This window comes from Protomyctophum parallelum, assembly GCF_964188405.1.
Source record: "Protomyctophum parallelum genome assembly, chromosome: 17".
NCBI lineage: Eukaryota > Metazoa > Chordata > Actinopteri > Myctophiformes > Myctophidae > Protomyctophum > Protomyctophum parallelum.
The window spans coordinates 3,585,001-3,589,834 of NC_139719.1; positions in this window are offsets into that span (position 1 = coordinate 3,585,001).

Sequence of the window (4,834 nt, forward strand, 5' to 3'; positions counted from 1 at the left end):
TAAGAAACATTTTGGAATACTTATCTTTATGATTGGGTGTGTCTGGACACCTAATTTGCATATGTCCAAGATGGAGGCAATATTGGAACATTGGAATGTTCTTATACTGTATGTTGTCGTCTAGACCCTCATTATTGGTGCAGGCACCCTCATATGAGGGTGGCCTGGTTGCTCAGTAGAGCACCTTTCAACCACAATAGAGTATGTGCATGCATAAAGTGAGTTTAACGTTGTTTAATGCAATCAGATTTCTGTTTGGAGGTATGAGCTGTCAAGGCCAGAAAGTACTACTTACTTGTACTACTTACTGTTATGGAGTCCCATATACTGAAATCATGAATATGACAACCATGCAGACACAATAGCAGGGGGATGTGGATTAGCCACTGCAACCACATGGATGTGCTAAAGAAAGATGTTGATGTGGAAAACACAACTGGCTAGAATCGCTAGATGTACTGTATGGGGAATCGAGATAGCTGAAGACGCAGATGAAGGAGTCGCTGGACATCAGAGTTGATGTGCACAGGCTCCAAGGTGAGGGCAACTATACTGTAGGATGCCTGTCAGATCCAGTGTTGCCTCCAAAACTGCCTATTGACAGCCTGTTAGCACATGGAAGAGAGGCAAAGCCAGTGACTTTTGGAGACCAGGAGCATTGCATATATCATGAACAGGAATGTCCCAGTAGTTATTTCCGCAGCCAAAGCCAATCCAGCCGTGTGATGCTTAATGTCTCAAATAAGTGGATTGCAAGAACTACAATTGATAGACAAATGCCTTTATGGCCATTGGGCCCAGCATGGGCCAGGTACAGAACATTTGTTGTGTCCTTTTCAGGATGGTTTCAAAGCTGTAGTGCAGATAAATTGAATCCAGGTTAGTTTGAGAGCACATTTTTCTTGTTACAAAGCAGCAGTTAACCCTACATGTCATCATCCATGAGCTCAACACTGATAATCCCAAAAAGTCGCTTCTACAGTTACTTAGAAGAAGAAAGTACCAGGCATTATTAGGTGTACATGTTGTCATCAATCGCGTGCGTGCATGTGGCGAAGTATCGATGATTAATTGCTGGTCTGATCTAAACATATTCTATGAATTCTAAACAATGTTAATATGTTAGCTGTATCAAAACTACTTACTTACTTATGTTATTGTTTCAATATCTGAAACTTGCATAGGTTGTTTGTTTTGAGTTTAACTCAATCTGGGCGAAAATGTACAATAGATTTTGGTGAATAGTGACCGTATTGGTAATAATAAGCAAATTAAAGTGCTCTAGTCTAGATAGATTGAATCATCATAATACACCAAGTTTACCAAGAGTGTTATAGGAAGATTTAGGTATAACAAATCTTCCTATAACTGCCATCTCGGAAATATACGAATTAGGCGTCCACCCAATCATAAAGAAAAGTATTTCAACATGTATCTAATTGTCTAAAAATGTGAAATACACAAGTTTGCATATGTTGATCATCTGGTTTAAACATTACAGCCCACACCGTTTATATGTGGTGGCCATATTGGATTTGGCTACTGTGGCGACCCCGAAGGTCGCTGACTTGGGTGCCCTAACTAAATCATTAGAGCATGCGCTGGGCTAAATCCAGGCCTGGATTGGCCACAGGACATACCAGGCATGTGCCCGGTGGGCTGAATTAGTTGTCTGTTGGTTGTGTATCATTTATGTTGTATACCAGGGGTCCTCAACTAGAAATGATGAAGGTCCACAAATATTTTTTTGAATAAGACCAAGGTCCGGTCCCATGCGCGGCGTCCATCGGAGAGCGGGGCTCTATGCCCGTTTAATATGGTCAAGCCAAGCTTATACAAATCAGATCGCCTTCCACCCAACCAATAATGGGGTGCAGAGTGCAGGCCCGGAGTGGAACTCCAAATCAGGCCGGGAGTTATACGCCCTGGCAGGCCACACTGCGCGCGCGCATAGCGCGCGCCAGAATTTTGGGGGCCCTTGGGGTACATTTTGGGGGCCTTTGCAGCAATTTCACATGAGAAATGTACCATCTGATGTTATTTATATTATTAACTTAAAAAATAAAAAAATAAAAACATTTTTCTTTTTTTTTTTTTTTTTTTTTTTGGGTGGTCCGCAAAGAGGTGGTCCGCGGTCCGGTCGCGGACCGCGGTCCGCCAGTTGGGTACCCCTGTTGTATACTGTTAAATGTGGAGGTGTTAAGGACTTGTATTTCAAGTATTTGTATGGGCCTCGACCACTGAAAAGTCAGTAGAGTATCTGCGCGCTGGTTGTGGTGGGCCAGTCTGGGCCAAATTCCGCTAAAATGTCCGGGCCAAATTTTGTCTTAGTCCAACCATGGCTACATCTGGGGAAACTTTGGTGATTAGACTGATGTTATCTCCTTAAGGGCCTGGACCATTCATAGAGAAGCAGCAAGCCGTTTGTGGCTGATATTGTAGTTAGGCCATCAGTTTATACCACAGGCATGCAATATTATTTTTAAGCAGTCTCTTCACAAGTATTATGGAGTTGGTTACCTTGTACACGTTATGTACATATACTTATTGGGAACATCAATTATTGCATAAAGTTGGTTGGAAGAATATTCGCCAATAAATGTCAATTTTCACAATATGTATGAATTTTAAGCAATTTCCTCACACTTGATTTCAAATCAGAATATTGAATTGTATTGCCCATATATGAAAACATAAAAAATGACAATTCAGTCTATATTTCTACCTTGTTTAGTCAAAAATATAGGCGTTTTATTATGTTTCAGCATAATGGTGGCCGCCATCTTTAAATGGTCCATTTTGAGGGCTTAGCATCCATTTTTGAGTTTGGCATACAGCAGATTTGGATTCAGCAGACCTTAATATCCCTAGAAAACATGTATGCCATAAATTAACACGATTTGCCTTCAGCACTTTAAATAAGCACATTCTCTGAAATCCTGCCTTGACTATATTGTGAGTTACACAGTTGTGAAATGTCACAAATCAAACATACATGAATGCATCTGACAGTGATATTTAATAATGATCTATTATTTACATACATGTATTTGTACAGCACTTTTCATGACATTCAAGTTCAGCTCAAAGAGCCTGTGTGAAGCGAGGGGCGCTCTCGTTGTCATACTGTACACCATCTCATTCCGGCCAATCACAATGTGCGTCTCCCCCCCCCCCCCCCCCCCCCCCACCCCCTCGACGAAGGGGGACATCTGGTGGCCAAGCAGGGAAGCACAGCACTCCTGGTCCATTCAACAGCATCACTTACTTCCTAACAGGAGAAGAACAACACCGCTGCTGTGAATAACCATATCTGTGCAGAAACACACATTCAGATTTTACGGGGGCCAGTTGCAGCCGTCCGTAGGTGGCCTTTGAGGGCAGTTTTGAAGGAGTCAAGGGATTTGCATGTCTTAATGACCGTTGGTAGGGCGTCCCACATTTTGGTGGCATAGGAACCATATTAATTTGGTCCCTTGTTTGTGCCGAATCTGGGTTGCACATGGACGGTTTGTTGAACTCCCTCTGGTGTTGTGGGTGAGGACTTCATTGACATTAAGGAAGTATTTAGACAGGTACATGGGTATCTTAGTGAAGTATTTAGACAGGTACATGGGTATCTTAGTGAAGTATTTAGGCAGGTACATGGGTAGCCTGACCTAAGCAGAGACATTTCTGGTCTAGAGGGGCGGGTCGCGCCTCAGAAATGCGCGCACCCTGATTGGATCTCATCGATCTGTCCGTCACCCCCGGCCCCTCCTCTCCCCCCTAGTGCAGCGCTACGTCACATAATTTAGAGCGACGCCCACCCGGAAGGGTTGACTCCCACTTTTAGACTGGTTCAGCCCACGGCTTTTTCCAGGCTTTCATCTTTCGCGCAGACGAAATGAAAGCCTGGGTATCGAGGCTAGTACATGGGTATCTTGGTGAAGTATTTAGACGGGTACATGGGTATCTTAGTGAAGTATTTAGACAGGTACATGGGTATCTTAGTGAAGTATTTAGACGGGTACGTGGGTATCTCAGTGAAGTATTTAGACAGGTACATGGGTATCTTAGTGAAGTATTTAGATGGGTTCATGGGTATCCTAGTGAAGTATTTAGACAGGTATACGGGTATCTTGGTGGTGTAGTGAATCTTGTGGACCAGACCCATTGCAAGATGCTGTACTCTGTCATCAACCCTAAGCCATTCCAGCCTGTCAAAGTGGGCAGGGGTGAGGTGGGTTCGGGGAGTGAGGCCAAGTAGTAGCCTGACCAGTTTGTTTTGGGAGGTCTGGAGCCTTGTTTTAAGGGCTGATCGTACATTAATAAATATGTACAGGTTCACAATCTGTAGATTAATATTGTAATGAAAGTGTGGGGCTCTTGGGAATCAAGAGGATGAATTATAATGATTCAAATAACATGGCCCGAAAAGCTCCATTCTCTTGTAACTTGTAAAAAAAAACAATTTAACCCATTTAGGCCTGACGTCGAAATTTATAAAATGTCTTCTAAATTCGGACAGTTTTCTGAAATACCTCATGTTTCTGTATCAGTGGTGCTCAATATTTCATGTCAAGGACCCCAACAATTATATGTAATTGGCCACCGACCCCCATCTGAAAATAATATGTTGTTCCAGGGACCTCCCCAGTAGCAAAGATTTGAGTTCACTCTGTAATAATATATATTCAAAGATTCGAGGCACATTCTCACAATAAAAAAAAAAGACCTACAAGCTCGTATAGCTTGTAGATCTGCTATTTTTCGACAGCTAAAGTATAACATAATGCTTTAAGACACCACAAGGGGTTCCCGCCCCAAAATGGCTTAATTAAATGCAAATGAC